Genomic DNA, 20,995 nt, shown 5'->3' with positions numbered 1-20,995 from the left:
GAATGTTGTAGGAGATTTACTGCTTTGTGCTTTTATTAAAAAAGGAAAAGTATGAACTGGAGATTGGCTCGAAAAAAATATGGTAATCAGTGCATACCGAAAAAGCTTTTTAACTCGGGGTTGCATTATTCATACATGAGATTCGCAGGATTCATTAAAAAATTAAAAAATAAAAAGTCAATCATTTAATACACTTGTAATAATAAGGATTTTCATTTTCAGCTAATCATATTTGTCACGTACACATTTCATCGCTTTGTATAAATAACCTAAATGCTAATTAACTGAACACGAATGCACTGCACGATATCTCTTTACTTTTTTAATATATATATCTAGAAACTGAGAAACTACGATAAACGGATAAACAACCAGCACTCGGAAACCACAGACGAGGAAAGCTAGTAGCAAGTAGTCCAAACCAGTCAAGTAGTCAGCCAGGCGGCCATGTTTACGCGTAGACGTATACTCCTCGTCCTGATTCCAACCTCACTTCACTTCAAAGAAAGTTCCGAAAGATCAGTTTTCCCCCTAAGAACAACATGTCAGATCCACGTGGAGTCCAATAAATCGTCCCTTGAAACCTTTCCCACCAATAGCGTTGGTGCAAGAAATGACAGCTCTCGTCAATTCCACGTGGACTAAATGAGATGATATGATATGATATGATATGATTTATTTCATTCCTTTGACCATTGTACAGTGGTTGTTTTCCACACATGGTACGGAACATGTCAGCACATTACCGTTAATAATTATTTTCAAATAGGTACAAGTATGAAGATATTATACATAACATTTAAAAAAAAACATTGATTACATTATAATGGATTCTCCTTGTTCTTGCTGTTAGTTGCAAGGTTTACATTAAATTTACATACATATAATAGATAAAATCAATACATACATATACATGTCCTAGAAGTTCATTTAGGATGTGACAAATTTCAATTTATTGTCAGGTACTCTTTAACAGAATAAAAACAATGATCTAATAGGTATTTTTTTACATGCTTTTTATATGAGGTAGCTGATTGTATTATTTTTATGTCACTTGGAAGGTTATTGAAACAGTGAACAGCCATGTATTTAGGTCCTTTCTCAAATAATGTGGTGTTGTGTGATGGTATTGTGAGGTTGCTGCCATTTCTTGTATAATATTTATGTGAGGAGTTGTTACATTTGAAGGAATCTAAGTCAGTTTTTACATACATCAGCAGATGAAGTATATACAAGCATGGTGAGGGTAATATGCCTAAATTTTTAAACAGTCTTCTGCAGGGTGTATTTCTCTTAGCTCCTGCTATTATTCTGACAATTTTCTTTTGCAGCACAAAAATTTTATTACTATTAGTGGAATTTCCCCAGAAGATTATACCGTATGTTAATAAAGATTGAAACATGGTGTAATAAAGTATTTTAAATGTTTCTAAGTTTGATATTGTTTTCAGTGTATTAATGCCAAATATAATTTTACCTAGTTTTGCGGAGAGGTGATCTATGTGTGGGTCCCATTTTAAGCTTTCATGAATCCATACTCCCAGGAATTTGACTGTTTTAGCGTGATTTACTGTCATATTACCTAATGTAACATTTGGTTCATTTATCATTTTATTCCTTGTGTGATGGAAATTGACAGCCACAGTTTTGCTGCTGTTTAATACTAAATTATTGTCAGAAAACCATTTGCTGAGTTTGATTGTTACATGTTTGATATTAGAGTTAAGGGTTTGTTCCTTACCACCAGTGATGGCTACACTTTTACATCTGCATAAAGAGTCGTTTTTGCTGAATTTAAATTTATTGGCAAATCATTAATATATATTAAGAAGAGTAATGGTCCAATAATAGAACCTTGTGGAACTCCACTTGATATTGTGCAGGGTTTTGAGACAAAGCTAGATTGCACACCGTCATCCTTTCTGTGGATAATCTCGACTATTTGCATGCGATTGCTAAGATAGGATGTGAGCCAATCATGTGCGATGCCTCTTATGCCATAATGTTTTATTTTTTGTAATAGTTTTTCATGGGGTACTAGGTCGAAGGCTTTTGTCAAATCTAGAAAGAGTCCCGTGCATTGTCCCGTTTTGTCTAATGTTTCTCTTATATATTCCAAATATTGAAACACAGCAGTTTCAGTTGATTTCCCTTTGCGGAAGCCATGCTGAATATTTGAAATAAGTTGTTGTTTTTCTAAAAATGATACAATTCGATTGTTCATGGTAGCTTCTAAAACTTTCGAGAATGGGGAGAGGAGAGATATTGGTCTGTAGTTGGTTAAGTTGTTTCTATCTCCTTTCTTGTATATTGGAATTACTTTTGCTTCCTTCAGCTTTTGTGGAAAAACTCCTGCGGTGAAGGACAAATTGATTATGTGGCACAGTGGGATTGCAATATATTCTTTGCATTGTTTGACAATATAAGTGGGGATTTCATCTACACTACTCGACCAAGTAGGTCTGAGTTTCTGTACGATTTTTTCAACCTCCATAGTAGTTGCTGGATGCAAGTACATTGTTTTGGTGCACGTTCCTAATTTCTTTAAGTTGTTTGTGTTGTGACTGGTATTAGTGTTGGGGGTGGAGTACATTTTTGCAACATTTGCATAGTATTCATTTAATAATGTTGCAACTTCGAGAGGTTCCTTTACAGTCTCAGAATTATGTTGTAGTGTAATATTTTCTTTTCTTTTGCTGCCTCCATGTAGCTCTGTGTTTACAATTTGCCACATTGTTTTAGATTTATTTTTGGAATTTATGATGGTATTCTCATTGTGCATTTGCTTAGCCTTTTTTATTATTTTCCTATAGATTGACTTGTACTTGTGGAAATATGTTTCAAAATCAGCTGTGGCATCTCCATCTTTTCTGATTCTGCTTAGATATCTCATTCTTTCACTAGATTTAATAATTCCAGGTGTTATCCAGTGGTTCTTTTGGTTTGCTGAAGTTCTAACTTGTTTCTTGGGAAAAGCTATTTCGAAATAATAAGTGAACGTTTTTAGAAATGACTTATATGAGTAGTAGAGGTCTGCGCCAAGGACAGTTTTCTTCGTGGGTGGTCCTTTATTTGCACGTACTTAGAACTAATTTGCACGGGTGTTAATTAATTTGCACGTAATTAAGAACTAATTCGCATGTACTTAGAATTCATTTGCAGGTACTTAGAATACTTTACATTTATGTATTTGCATGTTTATAACTTTTTATGAATATATATTTATTTATTTTATGAAAAATATGTATATAGAAGGTAATTAGAGGTACTAAACGCTATGCATATGGTTTTATATTCATTACTGCAAAGTATGTAATGTATAAAATGTTAATATTAATGTTTATAATATTGAAAATAAGTTTTCTATGGTTTATGAACCGCTATGAACGGTGGTAATGGGTGTAGGTACAGGTCCAATTACGATTTAGGACGGTCCCGGTACTCGAACCCGCGATATGTAATATTATTAATTAGTACTATGTAATAATGTATGTTATTATGGTATGAAACACGATGGTTTCACACGCTAGACAGAATACTGTCTCCGAATTTCGACTCCGCGCAGGTAGAGGAGAAAGGAATTTTGGGGAGTGTGCGTTCAAGGTCAAATGACGTCAGAACGTCAGAACAAAGGAAGAATCTGATTGACCAATCAGAGAACGCGTCGGTAGGTTTTCAGAACCGGTTTTTTCAAGGTTAACCAGTACGCAAGAACAGGGGAAAGCTATGCAATACTGTAGGGCAGGGGAGGGATTCAACCAGACAACAAAGAATGTCTGAGAATGCGCAGCAAGGGTCAAATCTCTGAAGCTATGCGTCGCTTGTAGAACCGGTTTCCGCCGCCAATTAATATTCCGCTCAGGTTTGCCTCCAAGGCACAGGACGCTTTAGCGCAGGTTTTTTTTATCTGTACTATGAAGAAGAGAGAGCTATTAGGGATGGGGCCTACAGTTTTCACCATTTGCTTTTATCACGGGGTAACGAACCTAGGACCCTTTGATTAGGTAGTAAATGTATGTTACTGTGTGCTATTTAACTTAATTTTGAGTTTATTTTTTACCAAACTTTGACTTTATGTCAAACATTTTCACAGCTTATCCTTATTTTTACAAAAATAACACTATTTGTACTATTCAAGCAACATTTTTTATTAAATTTTGGACTCACAAAGACATTTTTTTCTACGTTTAACTTATTATTTTACAACTTTATATTAATTTTTTTACCAAAATAACACTATTTGTACTAATCAGGCAACATTTTTTATTAAATTTTGGACTCACAAAGACATTTTTTCAACTTTTAACTTATTATTTTACAACTTTATGTTAATTTTTACCAAAATAACACTATTTGTACTATTCAGGCAACATGTTTTATTAAATTTTGTATTTACAAAGAGATTTTTACAACTTTTTAACTTATTATTTTACAACTTTATATTAATTTTTTACCAAAATAACACTATTTGTACTAATCAGGCAACATTTTTTATTAAATTTTGGACTCACAAAGATATTTTTACAACTTTTTAACTTATTATTTTACAATTTTATATTAATTTTTTACCTAAATAACACTATTTGTACTAATCAGGAAACATTTTTTATTAAATTTTGGACTCACAAAGATATTTTTACAACTTTTTTAATTTATTATTTACAAGTTTATGCCTATTTTTTACTCAAATAATACAATTCTATCTGTTCAGGAAAGACTTTTAGTTACATTTTCGACACACAAAGTGTGTGATCTCAACTTCTATCTGTTTATTTCACAAGTTTAGGCTTATTATTACCAAAATAATACAATTCAATCTGTTCAGGAAAGACTTTTAGTTGCTTTTTCGACACACAAAGTGTGTCATCTCAACTTCTATCTGTTTATCTCACAAGTTTAGGCTTATTATTACCAAAATAATACAATTCATTCTGTTCAGGAAAGACTTTTAGTTACATTTTCGACACACAAAGTGTGTGTTCTCAACTTCTATCTGTTTATTTCACAAGTTTAGGCTTATTATTACCAAAATAATACAATTCATTCTGTTCAGGAAAGACTTTTAGTTACATTTTCGACACACAAAGTGTGTCATCTCAATTTCTTTCTGTTTATTTCACAAGTTTAGCCTAATATTTACTCAAATAACACGATTTGAACGTGTTTTTTTTATTACATTTTGGACACATCCACACACACACACACACACACACACACACACACACACACACATCCACACACACACAGAAAGAGAGAGAGAGAGAGAGAGAGAGAGAGAGAGAGAGAGATTTTTTCCAACTTTACAGGATTATTCTCTAGTTTACTCAAATAACACAATTTAGATGTGGTTTGAATTAAATTTTGTACACATGAAGTGTGTTTTGTCAAGTTTTACCCTTTTATTTTACAAGTTTAGGCTTATTTTACCAAAGTAAGACCTCTTAGTCTATTCAAGAAAGAGTTTTCAATTATATTTTGGATGCAAAAGTATGTTTTGTCAAGTTTTACCCTTTTATTTTACAAGTTTAGGCTTATTTTACCAAAGTAAGACCTCTTAGTCTATTCAAGAAAGAGTTTTCAATTATATTTTGGATGCAAAAGTATGTTTTGGCAAGTTCTACCCTTTTATTTTACAAGTTTAGGCTTATTATTACTCAAATAACAACGAAAGTTTGTTTATTTTAGAGTTTGCTGAGTATTTTGTTACTTTTATACTAGGTAAAGTTTTCTAAATATATCAGGTAGGGCTCCATCCATATACTTTTGTTTTTGCTGTTTGGAGATGATGCGATCAGCATCACTCTCCATCTGCTTTTTATTTTATGTACCCAATATTATTTTGAGGCTTAGTGAATTCTAGAGCCTATTTATGCAGGAGAGAGGGCTTGAAATTTTTGATCTCAGATAACCCACAACTATTTGTCAGAGTATTTTAAAGGATATTTTATATTTATTATGTGCCACTAGAATATCAAAGCTTGCTTAATTTTTATGTCTGTAACGCTGTTATTGTCTTTATAGCTAAGGCTTACTGGATAAAGTACACGAAATGTTTATCATTTCGACTATTTACCTTTATACGAGGCCAAATTTTTAGTGTAACGAAAATTATTGTGTGTCTATAAAGAGTGAAATGCCTTTACCGAAGGGTCCACAACTGGACGCTTACCAACATTGTTTCTTTTTTTTAAATATAACCATTTATCAATATATTGACAATTCACAGGACAAGACGAAGTTCACAGACGACTGACTATATGAACCATAGGTCGACTTGCTAAACTTTTTTCTATGCTAGAAGAATAATTTAGCCTTATAGCCTTTTTCAAAGTATTTTTGAAGTATTTCTGGTTTTTTGGGTGCATCAACACTTGGGTTATTTCCATTTGGTTTATTATACGAGGCTACAATCACTATCTGAACACTGAAATCCTCTGATTGAAACTAAAAGCTTAGGCTGTAACTAGGGACTTAGTATGTATAGCGACAATTTATAGGACAACATGAACCTTACAAAGGATTATAGGTGACGTAGGACCACACGCCAGAGCTTTGTTAATCTGCAAGAAGCACTTACAGCTAATATTACGAGGAAATGAGCTTGATTTTTACTGTTTCACGAGAATGCTATCTTTTATACACCCAATATTTGCTTTTTCAAGTAACTACTTGTACCAGAAGCACTTACAGGCCAACTCTAACTAGACTTCGACTTATTCTATATCAGGTGCTAAATTTATAAAGAACTATGATTGTGTATATTTCTGAGGAAATACGCAAAAGCAGATTACCCGATTAAAGTATCTGAAAAACAGATTTTTCTATGCAACTATATTTTCATTGATTGGATTATTTAACAGATCAAACAGGAAGACTGCAAAATTTATTAAATGTAGTTCTATAGTATAGGTGGTTTCAGAGATATAAAAAGAACAAATATAAGATTTTGCTGTTTTTGCTTCTGAGGCTAATCGCGACGCTAAGGGTAAATGGCGAGGAAATGTAACGGAGGAGAAACAGTCCCAAAAGTTATGGGCTGCATGTAAGTTAATACCACAGAGATATTACAGTAGGTGTAGGTTCTACCACCAGAATATTTTTATCATAATAATACTGGTTATGCTGTACTGTTAGCTAAAGATGCTGATATTTGAGAAACTTAAAAGCTTATTTGCAAAATTTTAAGATAAATAATAATCTGTTAGGCTGTAAACATATTTTATATCCATTCTGCAAAAGATCCGATGACAAAATTTAAAAATTGTTATCGCCCAGACAGGGACTCGAACCCTGGACAGATAGGTTAAAAGCCTAACGCTATACCAACTAAGCTATCTGGGCACAAGGTATTCTTTTTTTGAAAAGTTAGTTATGTTAAGAAATATATTGAAACACTTGAGAACACTTTTGGTCTGGTTCGACAGACAAGGAGACAACATTTCTAAATTTTTACAGACTGGGTGTATTTTTCCACTATAGAGGTCTTCACTATATGTAATTCGAAACGCTAAAGTTCAGCTAGCTTCCAAAATTGAGGTAAAGATTGTGTTTGGCGAGATTAACAAGTTACAATTATATCCAGTTACGGACAAATAAAGCTAAAACTCTTAGATTTACTGTACTAGCCAAGTTTAGTAACATTTTCTTCACTTTAGTACAAATACCAAAGAAATAGGTATATTTTATTTATAATTTGACAAAATGTACTAGTATTTAATTCACAAAGTTAGGTAAAAAACAGTATTTTTAAAAAATATTGTTACTGCCTTCAAATTTTATGTTATTTAGCCACTAACAACTGGTTTACACTGTTTGGCATCCTTTAAATAGGAAAAGAAGGAATTATTTGTTTAGTATTTTACTACTTTATATTTATTTAAGAAAACAATTCTACAGTTTAACTTAATTTTAACAAATTGTTACTAATTTATATATCAAAGTTATGTTATTTAGAGTGTATGAAGGCGTATAAAGTTAATATTTGTACTTATCAGTGCAACTAACAATTATATTTTACACACAAAAGATGATGTTTACAGTTAAATTATTTGAATCAGAGAATAATATTTTACAGTAATTGATTCATTCAGCACTAGTCAGTACCTTTATGCATCAGAAAGTTTTCTTAATTTTCTATTAAGCATGCTATTTTGGGCTATTTTTAAAATGTATTTCTAAGGCAAACTGGTTTAATTTTCTGCTTATAATGCAAAGTTGACATAGTTTTCGCACAATGCATTGTACATTTGTTATATTCTCTACTTACAATCCAAATATTATGCTTATTTAATGTATAACTAACTAACTCTCTAGCCTTCTTAAACCCGAAGGTTCATGGCTGCAGCAATACATGCCTTTCATCTGTCCCTGTCCTGAGGAAGATCTATATACTCCTTTCCTTCCCTACCAATTTCCTTTAGGTCCATCTCTACATTATCCCTCCATCTTTGTTTTGGTCTTCCTATTGGTCTTTTACCATCAGGTTTCCCATCAAGAATCCTGTATATTTTTCTTTCCTCTCCCATTTGTACCATATGATCTACACACCTAAGTCTTCTTGATTTAATCATTCTAATAATATCTGGACATGAATACAAATTATGTACTTCTAAATTATGTAACCTTCTCCATTCATCTGTCCCCTCATCTGTTTTAGGCCCAAATATTTTCCTAAGGATCTTATTTTCAAATACTCTCAATTTATGTTTTTTTTTTCAATGTAAGGGACCAAGTTTGTTTACTGTATTTAACTTTTATTTTTTGTAATTAACAAAAATTAAAAGCTTATACTGTAGTTATTATATTTTTTTCTATCAGCTTATTTTGAAATTAATATTATTAGGTATAGTCTTTGATTTATAACTATATTGCTTTTTTATCAATTTATCTAAGAGTACACGCAGACAAACATATGTGTACACAATTTTATGTACATAGATATGCCTTTTTTTCAATATTTTAGTATGAATATTGCACTTTAGCTATTCAAGCAAGGGTAGGAAAGGTAGGATTTCTGATAATTTGTTGCAGGATTTTGTTTTCCAAGTATAGATGAGAACTGAGCTGGGAGACTGTTTTGAACCTTTTCATTAGAGTTTGCATGTGAACTGTATGCAAATTGAGCACTATTGACTGTGCATGCTTCTAAGTTTTGCTGTTATTTTACATCAAGTCTGTGAGTCTGTAGACAGTTTTCCCTTTTCAAGTAGTTTTTATTGATTGTATTTGTATATGTTTTGGGGACTTAGCAGTTTTATGTTATGAGGCAGTTTGTTGTAGAATATTTTTACATGATTGTTTTGAGATATTGAGTGTCTGCTGTTTTACTTGTAATTATTTTCCTTCTTATGTTGTGTATTTGACTATATTTTGTCCAAGTTCGTAGTATTTAGAATAATTGTTATTGACTTGTAGATGTAGGGAGTAATAATCCTTTGCAAGATGCCCTATACTTTAGTCTGAACATTATTCTTAGTGTTCACTTTTGAAGCCTTAGTATTCTGGTAGTATTATTAATGTAGAGGTAAATTAGGCTGAAATGTAGGCATTTTTCTGATACATTATACTCACTTAGTTGTTTCAGCAGGTAGAAGTTGCATGATGGTTTACTGCTGATGATGTTAATTTGCTCTTCTTATGTACTACGTATGATGTAGCTTACTTGAGTAATTGGAAATTTCTACTGAAAAAAGGATTGCTTGTCTATTTTATTCCTATGTTGTTGAGTTTGTCCATAAGCAAGCCATGTTTTTACACTATTCTATGCCTTGGAAGAATCTAGATATATTGTGTTTGCAGTTTTATGTTTCTCTAAGGTTTCAGCTATGTAGTTTTTTAAACTGTGCTATGGGTGTGACTATTGATTTCTCTTTCTGGATGCCATGTTGGTTTCTGTGTATTCCTCTTGCTGCTTGAATTTGACTTAGGTTGTTTGCTTTTTTCTTAGATCTTTATTTGTTTATTTGTTCAGTATTTTTTTTTTTTTTTTGCATTTTAATTACTTTAATTTTACATTAACTAACATATTTTACTTTAACAACAAAATAATTTACTCTACTAACAAAAATATACTATTATAACTTTTAATTTTAGAAAATTGTATTTTTAAAACTTTAACTTTTAAAAATTGATTTTTAATTACTTTAATTTTACATTAACTAACAAATTTTACATTAACAACAAAATAATTTGCCCTAGTATAAAAACTTCTACTAACAAAAATATACTATTATAACTTTTAATTTTAGAAAATTGTATTTTTAAAACTATAACTTTGAAAAATTGAATTTTAACACACTTTGACTTTAACAATGTACTTTGAATTTTTTATGTAAAAGTATATTAAAAAATAAAAAATACTGAACAAATAAACAAATAAAGATCTAAGAAAAAAGCAAACAACCTAAGTCAAATTCAAGCAGCAAGAGGAATACACAGAAACCAACATGGCATCCAGAAAGAGAAATCAATAGTCACACCCATAGCACAGTTTAAAAAACTACATAGCTGAAACCTTAGAGAAACATAAAACTGCAAACACAATATATCTAGATTCTTCCAAGGCATAGAATAGTGTAAAAACATGGCTTGCTTATGGACAAACTCAACAACATAGGAATAAAATAGACAAGCAATCCTTTTTTCAGTAGAAATTTCCAATTACTCAAGTAAGCTACATCATACGTAGTACATAAGAAGAGCAAATTAACATCATCAGCAGTAAACCATCATGCAACTTCTACCTGCTGAAACAACTAAGTGAGTATAATGTATCAGAAAAATGCCTACATTTCAGCCTAATTTACCTCTACATTAATAATACTACCAGAATACTAAGGCTTCAAAAGTGAACACTAAGAATAATGTTCAGACTAAAGTATAGGGCATCTTGCAAAGGATTATTACTCCCTACATCTACAAGTCAATAACAATTATTCTAAATACTACGAACTTGGACAAAATATAGTCAAATACACAACATAAGAAGGAAAATAATTACAAGTAAAACAGCAGACACTCAATATCTCAAAACAATCATGTAAAAATATTCTACAACAAACTGCCTCATAACATAAAACTGCTAAGTCCCCAAAACATATACAAATACAATCAATAAAAACTACTTGAAAAGGGAAAACTGTCTACAGACTCACAGACTTGATGTAAAATAACAGCAAAACTTAGAAGCATGCACAGTCAATAGTGCTCAATTTGCATACAGTTCACATGCAAACTCTAATGAAAAGGTTCAAAACAGTCTCCCAGCTCAGTTCTCATCTATACTTGGAAAACAAAATCCTGCAACAAATTATCAGAAATCCTACCTTTCCTACCCTTGCTTGAATAGCTAAAGTGCAATATTCATACTAAAATATTGAAAAAAAGGCATATCTATGTACATAAAATTGTGTACACATATGTTTGTCTGCGTGTACTCTTAGATAAATTGATAAAAAAGCAATATAGTTATAAATCAAAGACTATACCTAATAATATTAATTTCAAAATAAGCTGATAGAAAAAAATATAATAACTACAGTATAAGCTTTTAATTTTTGTTAATTACAAAAAATAAAAGTTAAATACAGTAAACAAACTTGGTCCCTTACATTGAAAAAAAAAACATAAATTGAGAGTATTTGAAAATAAGATCCTTAGGAAAATATTTGGGCCTAAAACAGATGAGGGGACAGATGAATGGAGAAGGTTACATAATTTAGAAGTACATAATTTGTATTCATGTCCAGATATTATTAGAATGATTAAATCAAGAAGACTTAGGTGTGTAGATCATATGGTACAAATGGGAGAGGAAAGAAAAATATACAGGATTCTTGATGGGAAACCTGATGGTAAAAGACCAATAGGAAGACCAAAACAAAGATGGAGGGATAATGTAGAGATGGACCTAAAGGAAATTGGTAGGGAAGGAAAGGAGTATATAGATCTTCCTCAGGACAGGGACAGATGAAAGGCATGTATTGCTGCAGCCATGAACCTTCGGGTTTAAGAAGGCTAGAGAGTTAGTTAGTTATACATTAAATAAGCATAATATTTGGATTGTAAGTAGAGAATATAACAAATGTACAATGCATTGTGCGAAAACTATGTCAACTTTGCATTATAAGCAGAAAATTAAACCAGTTTGCCTTAGAAATACATTTTAAAAATAGCCCAAAATAGCATGCTTAATAGAAAATTAAGAAAACTTTCTGATGCATAAAGGTACTGACTAGTGCTGAATGAATCAATTACTGTAAAATATTATTCTCTGATTCAAATAATTTAACTGTAAACATCATCTTTTGTGTGTAAAATATAATTGTTAGTTGCACTGATAAGTACAAATATTAACTTTATACGCCTTCATACACTCTAAATAACATAACTTTGATATATAAATTAGTAACAATTTGTTAAAATTAAGTTAAACTGTAGAATTGTTTTCTTAAATAAATATAAAGTAGTAAAATACTAAACAAATAATTCCTTCTTTTCCTATTTAAAGGATGCCAAACAGTGTAAACCAGTTGTTAGTGGCTAAATAACATAAAATTTGAAGGCAGTAACAATATTTTTTAAAAATACTGTTTTTTACCTAACTTTGTGAATTAAATACTAGTACATTTTGTCAAATTATAAATAAAATATACCTATTTCTTTGGTATTTGTACTAAAGTGAAGAAAATGTTACTAAACTTGGCTAGTACAGTAAATCTAAGAGTTTTAGCTTTATTTGTCCGTAACTGGATATAATTGTAACTTGTTAATCTCGCCAAACACAATCTTTACCTCAATTTTGGAAGCTAGCTGAACTTTAGCGTTTCGAATTACATATAGTGAAGACCTCTATAGTGGAAAAATACACCCAGTCTGTAAAAATTTAGAAATGTTGTCTCCTTGTCTGTCGAACCAGACCAAAAGTGTTCTCAAGTGTTTCAATATATTTCTTAACATAACTAACTTTTCAAAAAAAGAATACCTTGTGCCCAGATAGCTTAGTTGGTATAGCGTTAGGCTTTTAACCTATCTGTCCAGGGTTCGAGTCCCTGTCTGGGCGATAACAATTTTTAAATTTTGTCATCGGATCTTTTGCAGAATGGATATAAAATATGTTTACAGCCTAACAGATTATTATTTATCTTAAAATTTTGCAAATAAGCTTTTAAGTTTCTCAAATATCAGCATCTTTAGCTAACAGTACAGCATAACCAGTATTATTATGATAAAAATATTCTGGTGGTAGAACCTACACCTACTGTAATATCTCTGTGGTATTAACTTACATGCAGCCCATAACTTTTGGGACTGTTTCTCCTCCGTTACATTTCCTCGCCATTTACCCTTAGCGTCGCGATTAGCCTCAGAAGCAAAAACAGCAAAATCTTATATTTGTTCTTTTTATATCTCTGAAACCACCTATACTATAGAACTACATTTAATAAATTTTGCAGTCTTCCTGTTTGATCTGTTAAATAATCCAATCAATGAAAATATAGTTGCATAGAAAAATCTGTTTTTCAGATACTTTAATCGGGTAATCTGCTTTTGCGTATTTCCTCAGAAATATACACAATCATAGTTCTTTATAAATTTAGCACCTGATATAGAATAAGTCGAAGTCTAGTTAGAGTTGGCCTGTAAGTGCTTCTGGTACAAGTAGTTACTTGAAAAAGCAAATATTGGGTGTATAAAAGATAGCATTCTCGTGAAACAGTAAAAATCAAGCTCATTTCCTCGTAATATTAGCTGTAAGTGCTTCTTGCAGATTAACAAAGCTCTGGCGTGTGGTCCTACGTCACCTATAATCCTTTGTAAGGTTCATGTTGTCCTATAAATTGTCGCTATACATACTAAGTCCCTAGTTACAGCCTAAGCTTTTAGTTTCAATCAGAGGATTTCAGTGTTCAGATAGTGATTGTAGCCTCGTATAATAAACCAAATGGAAATAACCCAAGTGTTGATGCACCCAAAAAACCAGAAATACTTCAAAAATACTTTGAAAAAGGCTATAAGGCTAAATTATTCTTCTAGCATAGAAAAAAGTTTAGCAAGTCGACCTATGGTTCATATAGTCAGTCGTCTGTGAACTTCGTCTTGTCCTGTGAATTGTCAATATATTGATAAATGGTTATATTTAAAAAAAAGAAACAATGTTGGTAAGCGTCCAGTTGTGGACCCTTCGGTAAAGGCATTTCACTCTTTATAGACACACAATAATTTTCGTTACACTAAAAATTTGGCCTCGTATAAAGGTAAATAGTCGAAATGATAAACATTTCGTGTACTTTATCCAGTAAGCCTTAGCTATAAAGACAATAACAGCGTTACAGACATAAAAATTAAGCAAGCTTTGATATTCTAGTGGCACATAATAAATATAAAATATCCTTTAAAATACTCTGACAAATAGTTGTGGGTTATCTGAGATCAAAAATTTCAAGCCCTCTCTCCTGCATAAATAGGCTCTAGAATTCACTAAGCCTCAAAATAATATTGGGTACATAAAATAAAAAGCAGATGGAGAGTGATGCTGATCGCATCATCTCCAAACAGCAAAAACAAAAGTATATGGATGGAGCCCTACCTGATATATTTAGAAAACTTTACCTAGTATAAAAGTAACAAAATACTCAGCAAACTCTAAAATAAACAAACTTTCGTTGTTATTTGAGTAATAATAAGCCTAAACTTGTAAAATAAAAGGGTAGAACTTGCCAAAACATACTTTTGCATCCAAAATATAATTGAAAACTCTTTCTTGAATAGACTAAGAGGTCTTACTTTGGTAAAATAAGCCTAAACTTGTAAAATAAAAGGGTAAAACTTGACAAAACATACTTTTGCATCCAAAATATAATTGAAAACTCTTTCTTGAATAGACTAAGAGGTCTTACTTTGGTAAAATAAGCCTAAACTTGTAAAATAAAAGGGTAAAACTTGACAAAACACACTTCATGTGTACAAAATTTAATTCAAACCACATCTAAATTGTGTTATTTGAGTAAACTAGAGAATAATCCTGTAAAGTTGGAAAAAATCTCTCTCTCTCTCTCTCTCTCTCTCTCTCTCTTTCTGTGTGTGTGTGGATGTGTGTGTGTGTGTGTGTGTGTGTGTGTGTGTGTGTGTGGATGTGTCCAAAATGTAATAAAAAAAACACGTTCAAATCGTGTTATTTGAGTAAATATTAGGCTAAACTTGTGAAATAAACAGAAAGAAATTGAGATGACACACTTTGTGTGTCGAAAATGTAACTAAAAGTCTTTCCTGAACAGAATGAATTGTATTATTTTGGTAATAATAAGCCTAAACTTGTGAAATAAACAGATAGAAGTTGAGAACACACACTTTGTGTGTCGAAAATGTAACTAAAAGTCTTTCCTGAACAGAATGAATTGCATTATTTTGGTAATAATAAGCCTAAACTTGTGAGATAAACAGATAGAAGTTGAGATGACACACTTTGTGTGTCGAAAAAGCAACTAAAAGTCTTTCCTGAACAGATTGAATTGTATTATTTTGGTAATAATAAGCCTAAACTTGTGAAATAAACAGATAGAAGTTGAGATCACACACTTTGTGTGTCGAAAATGTAACTAAAAGTCTTTCCTGAACAGATAGAATTGTATTATTTGAGTAAAAAATAGGCATAAACTTGTAAATAATAAATTAAAAAAGTTGTAAAAATATCTTTGTGAGTCCAAAATTTAATAAAAAATGTTTCCTGATTAGTACAAATAGTGTTATTTAGGTAAAAAATTAATATAAAATTGTAAAATAATAAGTTAAAAAGTTGTAAAAATATCTTTGTGAGTCCAAAATTTAATAAAAAATGTTGCCTGATTAGTACAAATAGTGTTATTTTGGTAAAAAATTAATATAAAGTTGTAAAATAATAAGTTAAAAAGTTGTAAAAATCTCTTTGTAAATACAAAATTTAATAAAACATGTTGCCTGAATAGTACAAATAGTGTTATTTTGGTAAAAATTAACATAAAGTTGTAAAATAATAAGTTAAAAGTTGAAAAAATGTCTTTGTGAGTCCAAAATTTAATAAAAAATGTTGCCTGATTAGTACAAATAGTGTTATTTTGGTAAAAAATTAATATAAAGTTGTAAAATAATAAGTTAAACGTAGAAAAAAATGTCTTTGTGAGTCCAAAATTTAATAAAAAATGTTGCTTGAATAGTACAAATAGTGTTATTTTTGTAAAAATAAGGATAAGCTGTGAAAATGTTTGACATAAAGTCAAAGTTTGGTAAAAAATAAACTCAAAATTAAGTTAAATAGCACACAGTAACATACATTTACTACCTAATCAAAGGGTCCTAGGTTCGTTACCCCGTGATAAAAGCAAATGGTGAAAACTGTAGGCCCCATCCCTAATAGCTCTCTCTTCTTCATAGTACAGATAAAAAAAACCTGCGCTAAAGCGTCCTGTGCCTTGGAGGCAAACCTGAGCGGAATATTAATTGGCGGCGGAAACCGGTTCTACAAGCGACGCATAGCTTCAGAGATTTGACCCTTGCTGCGCATTCTCAGACATTCTTTGTTGTCTGGTTGAATCCCTCCCCTGCCCTACAGTATTGCATAGCTTTCCCCTGTTCTTGCGTACTGGTTAACCTTGAAAAAACCGGTTCTGAAAACCTACCGACGCGTTCTCTGATTGGTCAATCAGATTCTTCCTTTGTTCTGACGTTCTGACGTCATTTGACCTTGAACGCACACTCCCCAAAATTCCTTTCTCCTCTACCTGCGCGGAGTCGAAATTCGGAGACAGTATTCTGTCTAGCGTGTGAAACCATCGTGTTTCATACCATAATAACATACATTATTACATAGTACTAATTAATAATATTACATATCGCGGGTTCGAGTACCGGGACCGTCCTAAATCGTAATTGGACCTGTACCTACACCCATTACCACCGTTCATAGCGGTTCATAAACCATAGAAAACTTATTTTCAATATTATAAACATTAATATTAACATTTTATACATTACATACTTTGCAGTAATGAATATAAAACCATATGCATAGCGTTTAGTACCTCTAATTACCTTCTATATACATATTTTTCATAAAATAAATAAATATATATTCATAAAAAGTTATAAACATGCAAATACATAAATGTAAAGTATTCTAAGTACCTGCAAATGAATTCTAAGTACATGCGAATTAGTTCTTAATTACGTGCAAATTAATTAACACCCGTGCAAATTAGTTCTAAGTACGTGCAAATAAAGGACCACCCACGAAGAAAACTGTCCTTGGCGCAGACCTCTACTACTTATATGCTTCATCTGTATCATTGGACTCACGAATATCACTCCACGTTTCTTTGCTTAATAAATAATGAAAATAATTAATATTTTGTTTGCTGAATGACCTTCTGCTTACAACTTGTGTTTCATTTTTGGTACTGTGTTTTGGATTAGTCACTGTGGTTGGTGATAAAGAAAACATTTGAGCTTGATGGTCAGAGAAACCTGTGTCAAATACAGATGTCTCACAGTTACATAGGTGTTGGTTTATGAGTATTTGGTCAAGTGCACTTTCTGTGTATTTGGTGATTCTTGTGGGTTGCTTGACCATGTGTTCTAAATTATACATGTTAAGGAGTGTGTTTAAATTATTGTTTAGATTTCCTTTTAGAAAGTCTATATTTAGATCGCCAATAACGGCTACAAGTTTGTTACTCTGTTGGTAGTAATTTAAGATGATATCCAGGTGTTTTATGAATATTTTTAAGTCGCTGTCTGGGGTTCTGTATATACATACAATAACCAGTTTATGTTTTGCTAATTCCATTACGCATGCTTCGAAATGTTTTTCTAAATTTAGATGCAAAAATTTTGTGCACTCATTTGCCTCTATGTCATTCTTTACGTATATACATGACCCTCCCCTACTTATGGTTGGCCTAGCATAACTACATATGAGATTATAACATGGGATATTTATATATTTGAGTTGTTCTTGCTTTAGCCAATGTTCTGTGAGGCATATTGCATCTATTTTTTTCTGAGAAATTTGATAGGTGGATTTCTAACATCATTTTCTTATCCATATTTAAGCCTTGAACATTTTGATGAAATATGTTCAAGGTTTCTGACTTTTTAGAGCTTACCATACCATCCAGTGTTCCAGTTACTTTACCCATAAAAAAGTATTATCATGTGTTATTGGTACTTTTTTCTCCCTCGTAGATTTTCGAAGGGTACCTTTATTGTTTTCAATTGTTTCTTCATTTTCACCATTTCCTTTTATTGTGGTTACATTGCCTACACTGACACTAATTTTTTCTTCACCTTTTACCGTATCATCATTTTTGTTTGGAGTTACGAGGTTAGTATCACACTGCACTTCACACACTTCACTTTCTGTTTTTTCCTTAAGAGGGTACACTGATTTCTGCGAGGGTTGTGTATTAGTAAATAGTGCATAGAGATTATCACACAGAAGTGTTTTCCCTTTTCCGTTCAGATGTTGGCCATGGTTTGTGTGGCCATCTCTTCCAATTTCACTAACGCTTAGCATTTTTGCTGTGGGAGAGGATTTACACACTTTGTAGATTTTAGAGTTCACACTGTTAATTTCTAAATTTACACAGGAAGTTGGTATTAGGTCGTATCTGTGAGGAATGGCAGTAATGACGACGTTGGTATGTTTTGTTGTTTCAAGGCAGTTTTTAATTACTGAGATTACCAATTTTCCTTCATTTCTTGATATATCATTGGAACCGCCCATTATGATCACATGGTCGTTTTTTCCATAGTCCTTGCACATGTCAGGTAATGATTTAACAACTTCTGTCAATGGGGCGCCAGGTTTAGTAAATCCAGATACATTGTATTCACTACACTTCTCGCCCAACTTAGAAGCAATACCACGACTATGGCTATCACCCAGAATGGACATTTCCACTCAATTTTTTTTACAACAATTTTAAAAACTACACCCTGGAAAAATGACCCCTGCAAGTTCTCCCGTTTCTCTGCGTCCAGTTTAAGGCAGAAACGAGACTTCCAAAGTTGCGAGGTTAGCGTTGCGCTGAAAACACGCCGCCGCCATGTTACTACGTCACTCCTTAGGGAGAGCTCGTTTGTCGTCTGCTTCGAGCGTCCAGTTCCGGATGGGTAGCCCACGGTGAGCGAACACGTGCAGCAGTTTTACAAATCTGTACCGATTTAAATAATGGAAGAAGGAGCGATAGGAGAAAGGAAAGCTATGCTTTGTAATGATCATTCTTCTATGAAATATCCGTGCTACTCACGTGCAAGATAAATGAAAGGGTTCAGCTGCGTGTGTGTTCTCAGGCCATGCGAAAAATATTGCTTATAAAATTGGTTGCTGACCAGACACTCAAAAATATTTTTCAAACGTATATTTATCGATATTTACCGTAACCTATGTAGTGCAAAATAGGAATTTTCACATTCTTCACTTTATTTATAAAGCTTATTTAACTTTCTTTTCCATAAAGCAATTTCAGTTTGTGTTCCATTTCTGTTGCGCAAATTATGATCAAATATTTTTGTGCAGATAAGAGAAAATATACTGAGAAGATTACATTAGTTGCACAGTACATATCTATACTTAGTTTATGTATAATTATTACAAGGAAATAATGTGTATAACCATGGGCGTATTTAAGGGGGATTCAACGGGTCCAACCCCCCCTCTTTTTTGGTTCACTAAAATTACCAGTTTTCTTGTTCTATCCGCTTGTTCATAAAAAAATTCCTTCGGACTTATTTCATTCTCTTAAATTAGAGACGTATAGGACGGGATACAGATGGGAAGGAAATTTCGTAATTCCACACACCAGATGGGACTGCAGACCAATATCTGCAATTTCCTGATAGTTTCGGAATTTCTGCGATAAGAAACTGCATTGAGACTGTAAAATCAGTTATTTTTTCCCCCTCGAATCATATTAAAGAAATTTGGTTCTTAAAAACGTAGTGACACAAGATGAACAGAAAAGTATCAATACTTCGTGACTACAAACACACAACTTTGCCGGGTCCAACAACCCCTCCCCCCATGCTACCCAACAAGCTTCCGGCTAGCAGTGTCCTGGATTTTCACTTACGAAATAAAGCAACCCTAATCATACCAAAAGTTGATCCATCCCTCCTCCCCGTGAACTATATATACGCCCATGTGTATAACAACATCCCATACTGAAATGGTACGATATAATTAATTTTAATTTTGTACTGCGAAAAAAGCCGCCTCATCTCGTTACCCCGAACGCATTAATTGGTTGGTTCACAACTTCACCACTACCCTTACAGCACACGAAGTCAGAATCATGTTTCTGAAAGGTTACGAAGTCTCATTTACATAACATACTTCATTGTTTCCCTGTCGTGGTTGCTTTCACGTTGCGTGGTGCTTTCATTTTTGGAGCTCGTTACATCTTACACAGGGTACTTTCGGCGTAAGGATCCTATCGAGACGAGACATGGCAGCCTTGGTCTCGTTCTCGTTGAGAGTTGTAAATGTCTGTCTCGTGTTTATTTGTAAATGTCTCATTGACAGTCTCGTCTCAATTTATAAACATCCGTCTCTGTTTGGGAGGGTAATTCTCGTTCTCGTCTCAAGTCTAGAAAAATATAGAATTAACAACGTATGCAAAGGCTTATCATTATAAATACAAAAAAAACCTTTCTTAATATTTTTTTTTGATTTTTTTTTTTTGACTCCTCGTCTCGACGGTACAGCCCTCGAAAACTAAATATTATCCTGCTTATATATGCAAACCAAACTGCAGATTCAGAATTACCAGGAATGAACTGGCGTTGTAATTATTATACACAAAATTCATGATTTATCTGAGGAAGTCTCATGTTCCAGGTTTGACTCTCGACCAGGGCATGACTGTTTCCTTGTGAGTGACATTTCATTGAACTGGAAATTGTTACATGGGAGGATGTTTGCTCGAGACTTTGGGGACAGCTAGGGGGATGCTTCTATTGT

This window comes from Lepisma saccharinum, chromosome 20, assembly GCF_977018435.1.
Source record: "Lepisma saccharinum chromosome 20, izLepSacc3.1, whole genome shotgun sequence".
NCBI lineage: Eukaryota > Metazoa > Arthropoda > Insecta > Zygentoma > Lepismatidae > Lepisma > Lepisma saccharinum.
This window is presented reverse-complemented; position numbering follows the sequence as displayed.